This window comes from Oncorhynchus tshawytscha, linkage group LG01, assembly GCF_018296145.1.
Source record: "Oncorhynchus tshawytscha isolate Ot180627B linkage group LG01, Otsh_v2.0, whole genome shotgun sequence".
Classification (NCBI taxonomy): Eukaryota; Metazoa; Chordata; class Actinopteri; order Salmoniformes; family Salmonidae; genus Oncorhynchus; species Oncorhynchus tshawytscha.
In genome coordinates this window covers 31,009,796-31,025,384 of record NC_056429.1, presented here as the reverse complement: position 1 = coordinate 31,025,384, position 15,589 = coordinate 31,009,796, and the positions used below count along the sequence as shown (strand labels likewise).

At 41.6% G+C, this 15,589-nt stretch overlaps 1 protein-coding gene across 3 annotated transcripts in view; it reads left to right on the top strand.

Moving 5' to 3' along the window:
- The window catches only part of LOC112249405 (carboxyl-terminal PDZ ligand of neuronal nitric oxide synthase protein), a 239,935-nt gene that overhangs the window by 103,508 nt on the left and 120,838 nt on the right, over nucleotides 1–15,589 (top strand). The window contains exon 1 of one of the 3 annotated variants that reach the window (XM_024419273.2): nucleotides 2,999–3,112. The exons of the other annotated variants lie outside the window; for them this stretch is intronic. The gene's annotated coding sequence lies outside the window, so the exon portion shown is untranslated. Of the gene's footprint in view, nucleotides 1–2,998; nucleotides 3,113–15,589 lie in introns of those variants that run through there. 3 annotated transcript variants of the gene reach the window in all.

Here is a 15,589-nt window from a genome sequence, read left to right as displayed (position 1 = left end):
ACTGAGATGAGCTGCAAAAACCACTCAAACTGGACAGTTTTAACGCCATCTCTTCATTCAAACAGAGATGATGTATTGTTGTCTCTACATTCTTGCCCTTTGTGCTATTGTCTCTGCCCAATAATGTTTGTACCTGTCACGGATCCCCCCGGTACTGCTGCTCACTCTGTTCACCAGCTCCGGAGGTCTACGTCACCGCCTTTTAGGCGTCACTGAACTCGATCATCACCACCAACCCCGGACTGTCTTGTCTCATTACGCACACCTGGTTCCTATTCCCCCTGATTAGTATGTGTATAATTGTGCCCTCTTTTCCCCATTGTCCTTGTCGATTATTGTTCCATGTCCGTTGGTCTTGTGAGTACCTGTGCTCTGCGGTATCAGCTTTCATGCTACGTTTACTGTACATTGTATTACGGTTTACATACTGTGTTAGTGTGCACTTGTTATTACGGGTCTCGTCCCGTGTATTTATTACAGGTTTACACTCCGCTCTTTTATTTGGGTTACATCCCTGATTCGTCACCTTTATTTTCAGGACGTACTCTATTTTGGTTATGGAAAAAGAAAAAAAAAGTTTGTATTCCTGCACCTGTTCCCGTCATTATACAAAGTGATAGTACCATGTTTTGTGCTGCTACCATGTTGTGTTGCTGTCATGTTGTTGTCATGTGTTTCTACCATGTTGTATTATCATGTGTTGCTGCCATGCTATGTTGTTGTCTTAGGTCTGTCTTTATGTAGTGTTGTATCTCTTGTCATGATGTGCGTTTTGTCCTACATTTTTAACATTTTTAATCCGAGGCCAAGTCCCCGCAGGAGGCCATTTGGTAGGCCGTCATTGTAAATAAGAATTTGTTCTTAACTGACATGCCTAGTTAAATAAAGGTTCATTACAATTTTAAAAATGACCGTAGTAACAAAAAGACAGGAAGGCCGGGCATTCGTGCGGTTGAGTCCATTTCGGCCTTAACATGGACTCTTAACAATGTAATGAAACTTTGTTGCTCCTTGCAGAAACAAGCAAACAATTATTTGGTTTCCCAGGCAACGCGCTTCACAATCACAATGCAGCAGTAGAACGTGTAGAAATATATTGGGTAGAACGGGCTTGGAATTTCTAACCCTGGTCATTTGACTGGTAGATTCATAGGGACACTATATTTTACTTCCTGCTTTGCTCCTATGTGTACACTCGAATTGGGGATTCCCTTTGTATTCATTCTATTTCTATGGCAGCACATACCAGAGGTGGGACCAAGTCATTGTTTTACAAGTCACAAGTAAGTCTCAAGTCTTAGCATTCATGTCCCAAGTGAAGTCCCAAGTCAAGACAGGCAAGTCCGAGTCAAGCCCAAGTCAAGACAGGCAAGTTGTGACTCGAGTCTGACTCGAGGACAAGTCATGTGACTCAAGTCCACACCTCTGGCACATACTATTATAACGGTAATTACCGTCATTTGGCAATTACCGTCATCCAAAATTTCATGACTGTCACAGCCTTACCCTTGTGTCTGTGTGAGAGAGTTACAGTGCCTTCCGAAAGTATTCATACCTCTTGACTTATTCCACATTAAGTTGTGTTACAGCTTGAATTCAAAATGTATTAAATATTTTTTTCACCCATCTACACACAATACCGCATAATGACAAAGTGAAAACATGTTTTTAGATTGTTTTTGCACATTTATTGAAAATTCAATAAATACAGAAATATGTCATTTACAGAAATATTCACACCCCTTAGTCAATACATGTTAGAATCACCTTTGCCAGTGATTACAGCTGTGAGTCTTTCTGAGTTTTGCACACTTGGATTGTACAATATTTGCAAATGATTATTTGTATACATTTTCAAGCTCTGTCAAGTTGGATGTTGATCCTTGCTAGACAGACATGTTCCAGTCTTGCCATAAATTTTCAAGACAATTTATGTCAAAACTCTGACTAGGCCACTCAGTTACATTTGATTTTGTTTTGGTAAGAAACTCCAGTGTAGATTTGGCATGGTGTTTTAGGTTATTTTCCTGCTGAAATGTAACTTGGTATCCCAGTGTGTTGGGAAGCAGACTGAACCAGGTTTTTCTCAGGATTTTGCCTTAGCTTAGCTCTATTCCAATTTATTTTCATCCTAAAAAACTCCCTAGTCCTTGCCAATGACAAGCATACCCATAAACACCACTATGCTTGAAAATATTAAGAGTGGTACTCAGTGATGTGTTGGATTTCCCCAAAACATAAACAAAGCGTTATGGACATTCAGGACATCAACTCCGTAACTGTTAAAGTCACCATTGGCCTCATGGTGGAACCCCTGTGCGGTTTCCTTCCTCTCCAACAACTGAGTTAGGAAGGACACATTTTCTTTGTAATGACTGGGTGTATTGATACACCATCCAAAGCCTAATTAATAACTTCACCATGCTCAAAGGGATATTCAATGACCCACCAGAAATGTTCGATCAGGTTCAAGTCCGGGCCACTCAAGGACATTCAGAGACTTGTCCCGAAGCCACTCAGATCCCACCAGAAATGTTCGATCAGGTTCAAGGGAAGAGGAAGAGTCTTGGTGGTTCCAAATTTCAACCATTTAAGAATGATGGAGGCCACCGTGCCATGATGCCCAATCAATTGAATTTACCACAGGTGGACTCTAATCAAGTTGTAGAAACATGAAGGACAATCAATGGAAACAGGATGCACCTGAGCTCAATTTTGAGTCTCATAGCAAAGATTCTGAATACTTATGTAAATAAGGTATTTCTGTTTTTATTTTTAATAAATGTGATTTTTTTTAATGAAAAACCTGTTTTCGATTTGGTATTATGAAGTATTGTGTGTAGATTGATAATAAAAATATTGAATACATTTTTGAATAAGGCTGTAACGTAACAAAATGTGGAAAAAGTCAAGGGTCTGAATACTTTCCGAATGCACTGTATGCATGGGTATTCATGCATTTGTGTTTATGTCCACAATAAAATGCCTCAAAATCCTTGCTTATTCTCTCTTCGGACGACGATGACACTCTGACCTGAGTGGGAGGGTGCAGTGTCCAGATGTGTGCATTTCCAAGTACTCTGATTGGTTGGGAATGGCAGGGCTATGATGGGTAAGTGAAGACTAAGTTATACTGGGCAGCCAAACTAACATAACTTATTCTTTTTTTTTTTACAGCTGCCACAATATTTCTTATGGAAATATTAACATCCACGAAATGGCCTCTAACCTAAATGGCACAGTCTCTAATGGGGGCCTATAAAGGGCCAAAGTCTCTGAAAGGGGGAGTTTAGTCCTAGCATGCCTAATCTTATCCCGCAGGACAGGCGGGGCAGAGGAGCAGAGCAGTGAAGGGACCAGACCGGGTTAAGTCCAGTCCTTGTGTGCGTCTGGTCAAAGTTGAGGCCTGGGAGGGGAGGAGGCTCTAAGCCTGGCGGTCTAGGGAACTATGCGCTGACTGTGTCTGGAGACAGCGAGCCTAGTGCAGTGAATTTAGGGCCTAGCAAGGCAGGATGATCTAAACCTGGTGTGATAGGCAACTGCATACTAATGAAGGCAGGTGGCTGCAATCCAAGCAAGGCAGGAGACTGCAGACCTGCAAACATGCCAGCTAACTTAGGGCCTAGCATGGCAAGGGGCTCTAAGCCTGGCGGGCTAGGACAGTGCGTATCAAATAAGGGAGGGGTCTGCGGTTCGCGCAGGGCAGGATACTGCAGACCTGATGACAAAGCAAACGTTTGTCCTAGCTGGGTTGGATATCTAGGGCCTGGCAGAGCAACAAACATAGTGGCTACTAGTACAGGGAACTGTGGACCTAGAACAACAGATGACTGGAAGCCTAGCTGTATGGCAGGAGTCCGGGAACCTAAGTCAGAGCAGTGTGAACCTGCAACTAGGGCCAAAGACTGAAGGTCGGGAGAGGCAGGTAGATACTTCGTGGTTAAAGGTTCAACGGTAGCAGACAGTCGAACCTCGGTCACCCAAGAGGCTGCTTCAACTAGCAGGGGATCCCCACTGGGAGGAGAGGACTACTCCGCAAAGGCAACCAGAATGATCCCCATGGCTACAGCTGGCTGTGGCTCTACGATTGGAGGGGGAGTCTCCTTAACTATGGCTAGTCGAGGCTCTGGCTGAGGGGGATACATATCTTGGTGTAGTGGACTGTTCCCTCTGGAGTTGTTATCATCTGCTGGGGCACTAGACAACTCTGGGGAGCAGAGGTGGACTCAATGCTCCCGCTCTCTGGCCGGGAGGGCCTAGAGGCACGTCAGTCGGCAGAGCAGCTGGACCACCTCGGGTGGAGGTGGTGCTCCCAACACTCTTGTAGATACAAATTAAGCTCCAGCCGGAGATGCTTGGAGCGACATTGATCTGGTGAATAGCTGGGCCACCTCGAAACATATTGGGGGATCCAGTGGTCCCGTGGACATGGCGAACACTCAGACCGAGAGGGCCTGGAGTAGTGTCTCTCAGGGGAGTAGCCGGTCCGACTCTGGGAGTACCAGCAGTGGTGCTACCGTGGTGGAGATGATGGCTCTAGCCGGGGATGCCAAGAGCGGTGACGGTCAGGACAGCAGTGGCGGTAGCTGTGCTCCCGGGGCGGTGACTCAGGCTGGGTGGACCTAGAGTACGCACTCCTGCTCTCTTCCCTCTCACAGAGCAGCTCCTCGTAGTCCCTCTGCAGCTCCCAACTGGAGTGGGTGTGGTCACACCTTAACCACAGACAAGACCTGGAGCAGGGCTGGTCGACGGTACAATGAGAAAGGTGTGTAGGGCTTCGCAGCTGATCTTCATTTGGGAAGCGACTGCTTTTTTGTGTGTGTGGTGTGGGTGGTGACAGCAGCCTCATACGGCTTAGGGATGCAGGGTAAATCGTCTGCATCCTGGGGTCCGGAAACAGGTCATCTTCGACTAATGAAGCCATCCTACCTGAAGCTGGTCAGAAATCCGACAAAATGAAGGACCATGAAAAAGCGGCTAGCTGAAGCTCGTCTGAGTAGTTGGCTTCTAAGCCCTCACCTGCTTTGTACTTAATACTGATAATGACTTGGGTTCTGACCCTCTACAGGATGTCCAGTAAGAACAAAGCGGATGCTTCTCCTTTCAGGGTTTTTATTCCTTTTCTTCGTCACCACCACCAATTAAGCACACACACACTTCGGTTCTTTAAAATGGATGTTGATTGGAATGACTTGGAATCTTACTTGTCGTGTTAAACCAAATGACTTGTGGTTCTATAAGGCAAGAATATGCACACATGTAAACTGTATTAGTTTAAGGGTTATAACTATGTAATATACAGTACATATGTACATTATAAAATGGCATATGGCATTACACTTATAACAAGTCTATAAAGGGATGTAAACACAGCAGCAATGACATGAACCTAAACATTAGCCTCTTGCTGGAGAGAGAGAAAATAATTACTGAGATTGACAAGAGGACAAGATTTATGGCACCCTCTCTCTCTGGCCTTGTGAAGCTGTCATCTGAATCTGCAGGCTGAAGAGATTATCTGATCTGCCCTGCGCCAAAGGGTCATAAATTACTCTGCGCATGTACAAGCTCCAAATATTCTAGAAGCTTGCCCATGGCAGTGCATTACACTAGCAAAGGCCACTATGAAAAGTGCTGTGGTAGCGTGTGCATACAACCAACTGTTTACCAATACAAGCAAATAACATTTTCATAAGCAATTGTGCAACCAATGAAATAATGGCACTTAGGCGAATAAGCAATAGTTGCAAAGCAGTATCGCCACGCTAACATTAGCTACAGAACAGCAAAACCTGTACAGTAGAAAGGGGACTGTGAGGGGAGGTTAGAACAAAGCGGGGGAGCAGGACAGCCTTTTTTTACAGAGACAGGGCAAGAGAGAGAGACAGGGAAAGAGAGAGAGACAGGGCCAGAGAGAGAGACAGGGCCAGAGAGAGAGACAGGGCCAGAGAGAGAGACAGGGCCATAGAGAGAGAGAGAGAGAGAGATAGAATATTGATTATTATTATTAACTATGTTAATATTGTAAATCTCCAAAGTGAGCTTTGGCAATATGTACATTGTTACATTGTTACGTCATGCCAATAAAGCAAATTGAATTGAATTGAATTGATAGATTCACTCAGTGATAGATTCACTCCACTCAGTAATGGAATAGCCCACAAAGTGAGGCACACACACCCCTCTCTCTTTCCCTTTCTCTCTTCATTGTACTTTTTTTACCTAATGGGAGAGAAAGTTTATTTCACGTTTGCTTATCTATGTCACTTGCTTTGGTGATGTGAACATGTTTCCCATACCAATACAGCCCTTTGAATTGAATGGAGAGAAAGAGGGTCTTTCAACTAAACCTCAGAACGCCATCATTCAGCTGAGGTCAAACCACTGTCAGCATTCCTCACAGATTGGCCTTGAAAATGAAAATGCCTTGGAAGTAATCTATCGCAAAATGTCTTCCAAATTGAGTTTGCCTGTGTTCTAGCACAGAACCCTATTCTGTTCCAACCAGACTAGATACAGTAACTGTATTGAATCACATTCTTTCCACTGTCAATAGAAAAAGGAAAGAGGGAGAGGGGGAGGCTCACACCACCTCAGTAATGGAATAGCCCACAAAGTGAGGCACACACACCCCTCTCTCTTTCCCTTTCTCTCTTCATTGTACTTTCTCTCTATCTCTCTCTATTCATAATGTCTGATAAAAGATATCAAATTCAAGAAAGAGAGAGAGAGAGATAAATAAGAAGCTGTACACTGTATTCCCTGTAGTGCATTTATTCAGCTCTACTGATCAGTGTGTTCCTTTGGTCACTGTAATGTAGAGATGGAGTGTGTTCTCACTCTAAGTGCTGGAAAATATCGACAGCTATCTCTGGTATGATTAATACCATGGGCTAGCTCTCTAATCTTTCTAATAGGCTGAGGGGAATGAGACATCTCCTTTCTACTGGCTGCTGCTGTAGTATCGCAACCACTCCCCAGAATGAAACATGAAACTTTGGAGACAAACAGGTCAAGTGTTGAATGAAGTGAGCCCCACAGCTTCCTTATAAGGAGCCACTTGCCCACTGATCATTCTCAATCCCACACCCAACAACCAGTATATAGTATCAGTTCTCTGTGTCTGACAAGTAGTATAGAGCTGTGGCTTGGCGTATTGCTTCTTCATCCTACGTAATGTATTCCCTGTGAATCTGGTGATGCTTTTCCTGCTACTGCTACACCCTTTTAGCTGATCTCTTGTGTTTATTAAATGGATTGAACATTTTAGTCATTTAGCAGACACTCTTTTCCAGAGAGATTTAGCATTTTCATACTTTTTCCAACTGGTCTCCCATGGGAATCAGACCCATTAACCTTGGCGTTGTAAGTGCCATGCTCTACCAACTGAGCCACACGGGATCACAACATGTTCATTGCAACTTTGGGTAGAAACCCAATAGCCTTTGCTCATGATGAAAATAAATTGTGCGGTCATCCTTATAATTCAAGCCGGTCCTCCATGAAAGAAATTCAGTTTGTCCTTCTCTTAGGCTTAATCTGTGTCCAGTAAACGGCCCCTGTTTGTGGGGATTTATTCCCTTCCAAATAGGTCTGGATTAGTTAGACCATTCTTGGTGAACGAGCAAACCATTTGTCTACAGCAGTTCTGATGGTTTCAATGTTATGGTCGCTAATGGTCTTCAAAATCCCAAACACACACTGTATATTTGCCATATCTTCAATTTAAGCCGACTAGAAAGTGTGCGCCCTCAGGAGGGAAGCAAAAGTCATTCCGCTACCTAAGAATAGTAAAGCCCCCATTACTGGCTCAAATAGCCAACCAATCAGCCTGTTTCAAACCCTTGATGGCGAAAAGATTGTGGGGGCTGTTTTGTTAGACATTATATACCATAGTCTGCTGATAGAAAAACTTGTGTTATGGCTTTACACCCCCTGCTATATTGTGGATAAAAAGTTATCTGTATAACAGAACACAGAGGGTATTCTTTAATGGAAGGCTCTCCAACATAATCCAGGTAGAATCAGGAATTCCCCAGGGCAGGTGTCTAGGCCCCTTACTTTTTTCATTCTTTACTAACGACATGCCACTGGCTTTTAGTGTCTATATATGCAGATGACTCAACACTATACATGTCAGCTACTACAGTGACTGAAATTACTTCAACACTTAACAAGGAGCTGCATGTAATGGCGTTCGTCTGTTGAAGGAGAGTCGGACCAAAATGCAGCGTGGTGGTTACTCATGTTCTTTAATGAAAAAATAGCGATACATGAAATAACTAAATAAATACAAAAAACAACAAACGAAACGTGAAAACCTAATTACAGCCTATCTGGTGAACACTACACAGAGACAGGAACAATCACCCACAAAATACACAGTAAAACCCAGGCTATCTAAATATGGTTCCCAATCAGAGACAACGAGAATCACCTGACTCTGATTGAGAACCGCCTCAGGCAGCCAAGCCTATGCTAGACACACCCCTAATCAGCCACAATCCCAATGCCTACAAAAACCCCAATACGACAACACAATAAACCCATGTCACACCCTGGCCTGAACAAATAATTAAAGAAAACACAAAATACTAAGACCAAGGCGTGACACTGCAGTTAGTTTCAGAAAGGGTGGCAAGGAATAAGTTAGTCCTAAATATATTTTAAAAAATACTTAAAGCACTGTATTTGGGACAAATTATTCACTAAACCCTAAACCTCAACTATATCTTGTAATGAATAATGTGGAAATTGAGCAAGTTGAGGTGACTAAACTACTTGGAGTAATCCTGGATTGTAAACTGTTATGGTCAAAACTTTTGATACAACAGTAGCTAAGTTGGGGAGAAGTCTGTCCATAATAAAGCACTGCTCTGCCTTCCTAACAACACTATATCAAGGCAGGTCCTACAGGCCCTATTTTTGTCACACTTTGACTACTGTCCTGTCATGTGGTCGGGTGCCACAAAGAGGGACTTGGGACAATTACAATTGGCTCAGAACAGGGCAGCCCGGTTGGGCCTTAAATGTACACAGGGATCTAACATTTATGATATACATGTCACATGGCTCAGTGGAGGAGAGATTGACTTCATTACTACTTTTTAAAAAATGTGTTGACAAGCTGAATGCACCGAGCTGTCTGTTTAAACTACTAGCACACAGCTTGGACACCCATGCATACCCCACAAGACATGACACCAGAGGTCTCTTCACAAGTCCAGAACAGACTATGGGAGGCATACAGTACTGCATAGAGCCATGACTACATGGAACTCTATTCCACATCAGGTAACTGATACAAGCAGTAGAATCAGATTTAAAAAACAGATAAAAATACACCTCATGGAACAGCGGGGACTGTGAAGAGACACACACAGGTACAGACACACGCATACACACACAATGCTAGCACTCTACACACAAGCACATTGAAATAATATTGTATGGTGGTATTATTAATTTTGTATTGTAGATATGTAGTGGTGTAATAATGTTATATGATGTACTGTTTTATATTTTGTTTTATGTGTAATGTAAGAGCCTTAATGTGTTTGGACTCCAGGAAGAGTAGCTGCTGCACTGGCAGCACATTTTAGTCACTAGAACATTTTTGTAAGAAAAGTCTTCGTATTAGAATTGCACTATAGGGATAGCCCCCTCAGAGAGCTGCCATTTGTTGGACAATTCAAAGAGTGTTTGGTTGAGGCATTACGTTGCCAATAGAAGGACACGTTGAATTGCTTTCATGGACTGGCTGGACAATTTACTTTCATCGTGAGCAAAAGCTATTGGTGTTCTACCCAAGTTGCAAAGAAAATGTTGTAATACATTTAATAAACACGAGACCAACAAAATGGATCACAAGATTCACAGGGAATACATTATGTAGAACGAAGAAGCAATATCCCAAGCCACAGCTCCATACTACTTGTAAGACATAGAGAACTGATACTGTATACTGGTTGTTGAGGTGGGATTGGTGTGAGGTGTGGAGGATCCGTGGGTGGCTTTTTACCATTTTATTCCTCATGTTTTACTCAATGGTAGGAATAATTATGGTCCAAATTGGATGTTGGGTACTATATTTATTGAATATTATGTGTGTCCTATAAATTAAAAGGGCCAATTTGGGGTAAATTAATTACCTTAATTTCACAGAGATAAAATATAAATTCAACAAAATAATGGTGTAGGAATGCTCTCTGTTTCTAAGTACAGAAACAATTTCTGAATGATCTGAGATGGTGGGTGTCATGACTTACTGAAATGACATGGGACGACTCTATCGCTCTCTTTCTCCCTCTATTTCTCCAAGTCATACGTCCTTAGTGAGATATGAGAGACGAAGAGTGAGACAAATTGAGAGAGAGACAAAAGGGAAGAGATTAAGAAAATTAGAGAGAAACAGAAAGAGAGAAAATAATGATGACATGGTAATTACTTTTTCTAGATTAATACTTCTGGAGGACATTGTGATATTCTAACGACTCACTATGGAAACCACTCTCGCTCTTGTAACTCCGGTAGCCATGGACACATAGCATCTCTGTGTGGGAATCGAAGGCCAAAGGCCTCTCTCTTCAAACAACATAACACAAAGGGCAATTGCACGATAACGGAATTACGCTTTGACTCAGATTTTTCACTTTAAAATGTATGCAAAACAAAAATAATTGATTTCAAAGTTTAACAAACTGTACAACTCGATGCACAAGGACTACTTTGAACAATTTACTCACATTTTTACGAAAACACTTACTGGAAGAATTGTGCAGATGCAAAGTTTTGGTAACAGGATTACAGTAAAAGCTCCCTCAGATCACATTTTCCCAAAACTCTGTTAAATATCTGTTCCGAATTAAGATTTAAATATATCTGCAGAAAGAATGGGTTGTCAGCTATGACATGGCGCATTGAGTAAAAAAACATTTTAAAACCTTGATTATTGAACTACAGTAGGTGAAGTGGATTTACAACTTGTAACAGAATAACAGTATTGGAATTATATTATGGATCCCTGATCTGTACTATAAAGAAATGCATAATTATGGATATGAATATCATTATCGTCATGGTGAAGAATCCTGAATAGGTACACAAATATCATTATTTTGCATATTTGGGTGTTATTGTACACACTGGCTATATTGTAATTGTAGTTCTACCCCCAAACAAGACCACATTTGGTTGGTCCAGACTAGACCAAATCTGAAACAATCATAGATGTCTATGTTTCACAAGTTTGGACATCACAGTATAAGCACAGTAGAGTACAGTATAGTACATTATACTGTACTCTACTCTAGTGTGCTCTGCTGTACTGAACTCTACTGTATAGTACTGTACCATACTATACTTTTCTTTACTTTACTGTACTGTACCGTTCTCTACTGTGCTCTGCTGTACTGTACTATGCTGTCCAAACTTGTGAAATATAGACGCCTAGGATTGCTTCAGATTTGGTCGGGCCAGGATGGACTGACCAAATGTCCAGGGTCGGTTGGCTGAAGATGCTCGTCACACTAAATGGAAAGAGGGTAGGTGGTATTAACTGGAGAGAGAGAGAGAGAGAGAGAGAAGAGAGAGTGAGAGCAACACAGAGAGAGAGAGAAATGGAGAATGAGAGGGAAGTGTAGTCCAGACTGTTTTCAGTCTTGCTTTGAACACCAGACGACAGAAAGAGAGAAAAAAAGAGTTATGAGCTGAACATAGTTTGACTAACCTGTACCTGCACACATTGGCTCGGTACTGGTACCCCCTGTATATAGCCTCGTTATTGTTATTTATTGTGCTACTTTTCATTTTATTTTTTAACTTTTGTTTATTTAATCATTATTAACTCTATTTCTTGAACTGCATTGTTGGTTAAGTAAGCATTTCATGGTAATTACACCTGTTGTATTCGGTGCATGTGACAAATAAAATTAGATTTGATTTTAACCTAACAGTATGCCAGTGGAAGGGAAGACAGTAGCAGGTGACTACTATGATTTTCCATTGTAGCCAATTCAATTGCAGTAATTTCATAACAGATTTTTTGGTGATTTCATAAACAAACTTGATATCAGTAAAACACTATAACTAATTGGTAGGTCTACCTTTACTTGTTACTTCTAATGCATGAACTTTCATTGTCCCCATGAGGGAGACAAATGAGAAAATATCTTAAAGATATGTGAGTTTTTGGTAACGGAATTACAAGGCACAAGACAATGTTTCTTAAACTTACAGAAGGCAAGTAATTTGTCCAAAACTAAATATACAGTAAGTGTTGATATTAGTAGGCAGTGGTCTTTACATCAACATTATTGGTTTTTTTTAAATTTATGTCTAATACGTTTTAAGACTTCTTCTGGAAGATCTTGCCTAAGACCCCCTTTCCATCTGTTTGGCCCAAAATCGAATCTTTTGCTTCTGGAAAATGGTTGAATAATGTGTATGTGTTAATTTCTCATATATATAGACACTTAGCTTTCATTTAACACCCAATTTGACATCCTCCTATGAACTTCACATGTTGGTGCTCATGGGTCCTTTTACATGAAAATGACCATATGCCTTAATTAATGTCTCAAAAATATAGACTCTTAGCTGTCATTTGAAATCCAAATTGATATGCTCCTATGAACTTCACATGTTGGCACTCATGGGTCCTTTTAGATGGAAATGCCCCAAACTTGATCATAGTAATATGAGTTTAAGTGGTTTAGGTTTTAATGACTTGTTTTAAAACACAGTCGCCCAATCGCAAATCGATTCCTAGCCACTTGTGGAGATCTGAAATTATTGGATAGTTCTAGGAAAATGGCACAAATTCCATCTTGACTAGAGGGCCAGATGGAGCTATTACCCACTGGGTACCGACATCAATTCAGCGTCTATTGCATGTTGGTTCAACGTAATTTCATTGAAATGACGTGCAAACAACGTTGATTCCACCAGTGCATGCCCAGTGGGTAACTTTTAACTTATCTAATCTTATTAGATGTCCACTAGTGGGTAGGGTCTAGAACGTCCTGGTGTAGTTTGGGCACTAGGTTGTGTTTAACAGCCAATCTGTTATTTAAAAGGGCAGATGGCAGAAGGCAGGTGTCTGGCCTCTCACTCTGTCTCAGTAAAATTATCAGGGTTTTAGATATTGGAAATTGGAGATTTCACTCTTACCTTTTCTCCCAGACAGTCAACTCAGTCAAAATATTACATTCCTCAAATCATTACCAGTTTCTCTTTCTTTCTTGACCTCATTCTTTCACACAGACCCACACTCAAACTCTCTCCCTCTCCTTTATTCCCCCCTCTTCCTCTCTCCCGTATTCCCACTCTCTCTCAGGAGAAGAGGTGTCAGGGAGATTGATTGATCTACCTGATGGTTCCTGCTCGATAATCCAAACGAATTCTACTTGTTAGGATTGAATTAGAGCCCTCATGGATCACTTTGGCCCCTGGGTAGTAACACGCACTGCTGCTCAGGGACTGCGTGTGTGTGTCCGTGCGTGTGCGTTTGCGCGTGTGTGTATAGGCAGGTGGGTAACAGTATTGGCCTGGCTTTGTATGCTCTAGCTCTCCCCCCTAACAAATGGAAGGAAAGTTGGACAGCATGCACACACACACCACAATTTCTCTCAAGGACTACTTCATAAAGTCTTTAAATGGGCAATCCGCAGTTACTACTGTACATGCATTTTTTTTGTACTTATAAATTACTGATATACAGTATACCCATTAATATACTGTAACTTATAAATGCCTCATGAGCTTAGTTCAACTGTTGTATCCTATCAGAACCCAAGATATAAACTTGTTTTTAATCCAATGTTTGTGATGTAAATGTAAACAAACACTGTATTGCTTCAAAACATGGTCAAAACTGTACTCATTCCTTTGAACCATATTTCTGTCTATGAACTATTTGTGAGTAGTTACATTTCTCCAGCCCGATCCCTCAGCGTTTTACTAAAACAGCGGCAGGGATACCACTTTGTCATTAATTCAAGTCCAGATTTCCCCTTTAAAGATGAAAAACGTATGCTCTTTCATAAGGCAACTATTTCTTTAAGACCGGACCCTTCCATGCATATGCTGGCACACTGAACTCGTGCACTAGCTGGCAGACTTCTGAAAGACACCTTTTGCAGAGTTTTACTGTCTGAGGGTGTGTGTGTGTGTGCGCGCGTGTACTTTCATACGTGTGTGTGTGAAAGACGAAATGCAGGTAAAATACCGCATCCAACCTCTGTGAAAAATGTTTATTATTTTGGCAGTCGTTGATGAATGGCTCTGTCATTGTTGGATGATATGAATGGTATTTGTACGTGTCTGAAAATAGCATTTGATACTGAAGATGGCATTACGTTTGTCTGATCGTGTTGTTATTGCTTAAATGGATTACAGAGCAAACGGCTGGAGCCGACCTTTAGGAAATAATGACCTGCTTTTCTGGCAATATGAAGGCTAAATGTTAAATGAATCAAATTCTGAGACACACACCGTATAGTATTTACATGAAAAGTATTTCTAAGGGAAGGATTCGTCTTCTAAGCCCTGTTTATTCCACAAGATCTAATTTTCAAAATGGCAGCACAAACATTTATGGTCTCTGGCTTTTGTTTTTGCAGGGAGCCATTGCAGCATTAACTGTTGTAATTAGGTCAGTTTATTTGGTCATTTCAAATCAAATCAAATCAAATCAAATGTTATTTGTCACATACACATGGTTAGCAGATGTTAATGCGAGTGTAGCGAAATGCTTGTGCTTCTAGTTCCGACAATGCAGTAATAACGAACAAGTAATCTAACTAACAATTCCCAAAAAAAACTACTGTCTTATACACAGTGTAAGGGGATAAAGAATATGTACATAAGGATATATGAATGAGTGATGGTACAGAGCAGCATAGGCAAGATACAGTAGATGATATCGAGTACAGTATATACATATGAGATGAGTATGTAAACCAAGTGGCATAGTTAAAGTGGCTAGTGATACATGTATTACATAAGGATGCAGTCGATGATATAGAGTACAGTATCTACGTATGCATATGAGATGAATAATGTAGGGTAAGTAACATTATATAAGGTAGCATTGTTTAAAGTGGCTAGTGATATATTTACATCATTTCCCATCAATTCCCATGATTAAAGTGGCTGGAGTAGAGTCAGTGTCATTGACAGTGTGTTGGCAGTAGCCACTCAATGTTAGTGGTGGCTGTTTAACAGTCTGATGGCCTTGAGATAGAAGCTGTTTTTCAGTCTCTCGGTCCCAGCTTTGATGCACCTGTACTGACCTCGCCTTCTGGATGACAGCGGGGTGAACAGGCAGTGGCTCGGGTGGTTGATGTCCTTGATGATCTTTATGGCCTTCCTGTAGCATCGGGTGGTGTAGGTGTCCTGGAGGGCAGGTAGTTTGCCCCCGGTGATGCGTTGTGCAGACCTCACTACCCTCTGGAGAGCCTTACGGTTGAGGGCGGTGCAGTTGCCATACCAGGCGCTGTAGGCCGTCTCGTCGTTGTTGGTAATCAAGCCTACCACTGTTGTGTCGTCCGCAAACTTGATGATTGAGTTGGAGGCGTGCGTGGCCACG